The following is a 1674-nucleotide window of genomic DNA, read 5'->3' on the forward strand; positions in this document are numbered from 1 at the left end:
CAAGAATTTCAAGGGAACATTGTACAAGAATTTTGTCCTCTAAAATAAAGAGCCAGATTTTGATGGTGGACAGTTTAGCAAACAGAAGGACTTCTAGTAGGATTTCAAGGAATACAGGTTATCCAAGGAGTACTTAGAACAGAGCATGAAGAATAAGGAGAACTCACAGAAAGCGACGAATCCTCATCATGTTGGCTCTCGTGGCTATGCCAAAAAGATGCCAGAATTTGAAGCAGAAACTTCAAAAGATGGATCGCCTTGCTGAGGAAGGTGTTCAGGTTGAGACCATCAATTAGGAGCCCTAATCGATAATATACTGTATAGGGAGGAATATACGACACACCGAGGACGGGAGCTTTAGCTCCACAAATGAACCCATGAGCGAACTCATCCAGAGGATCTCCTAAGTAACTGAGGAGGTGAGGCAAGGGACCCACACTTCTAATAGGGAGAAAGGCGTGCTCACCCAAGCACTCGGAACCAAGGAACACGCTGGTCGCACTAGAGGAACCGGTGTTGTTCCTTAGAAACTAGCATTCCCCTAAGAATCTAACACTTACCGAAGCCGCTCAAGGGGTAGAGCGGAACAGGAGGTAGAGTATTTGAGGCGACTAAAAGAGATGGAAGACAGAATGGAAGCACGGATTGAGGCGACTGTTGAAGCACAAGTCAAGCAAATTTTACTATCCAAGGGCTCAAGAGTACCACAAAACCCTACTCCTACTACCTTTAGCCCACAGTTTAGGGGTCACAGCAGCTGCGGATCGACCCCGCTCAATGAAGAAGAGACGAATGTGCCTCATCCGGTGGACGGCATCATTGAACCCATCAATGTCAAGTTGTACATCCGTCAGGAATGGACAAAGGACAAGGTGGCGCTTGGCCAGGCTTGGCCTATGGGAGACAGGACAATTAATGGCCACCCAATTCCACAGGGGTACGCTCGCGTCACCATTGATATAATACTTGATAAGAAGTATAACATGATACCCATTGAGTACCCCATAGCGGAAGACAGGCCGAAACTTGGTCAAAACAAGGGCTCTCAAGTGGTCTGGCGCAAGTGCTTCATTAAGCTTGACCATCAATTGTCCTCTGATGATGAGGACGATTGCGAGTCTTCACCCACCCGCGATGACCACTCACCATCTCCCAACAGAGATCACTCCACTCCTCATCTGGAGCCATCACCCTCGAGAAGACAGAGGTCTCCTTCTATTCCTCCTCGTCCGACTCCATCTTCATCAGCCCCGAGAAAAGAGACTCCTCCTCCTCCTCCTCCTCCTCCTCCATCTTCATCAGCGCCAAAAAAATAGAATTCTTGTCGTCATCATCCTCCTCCTCCTCCTCCACCTCAGCCCAAAACAAGATCAAGGACATTCTCGTAGTCGCAGAAAAGGTTCTTGGATTCGGTCGCTAATGCTCCCAAAGTGGACCAACAAAAAAGAAAAAGGCCGTTCAGTGGCAGCTTACCACCTTGATGAAAGAAAAATTTACAGCACACATCTCGAAGGAAGATTGTGTTAGTTTCTTCAACCTCTGTGCCTCACTGCCTTCGTTTTTTTGAAGTTTGAATTCGAAAGGCAAACACAGAATAAATACGCTACAATAAGAGACAAAGAAATACACAATAAAGATTTAAGGAACATACAGAAGTACATCGAAGACAACCTA

Source organism: Miscanthus floridulus, chromosome 13 (assembly GCF_019320115.1).
Source record: "Miscanthus floridulus cultivar M001 chromosome 13, ASM1932011v1, whole genome shotgun sequence".
NCBI classification, from domain to species: Eukaryota; Viridiplantae; Streptophyta; class Magnoliopsida; order Poales; family Poaceae; genus Miscanthus; species Miscanthus floridulus.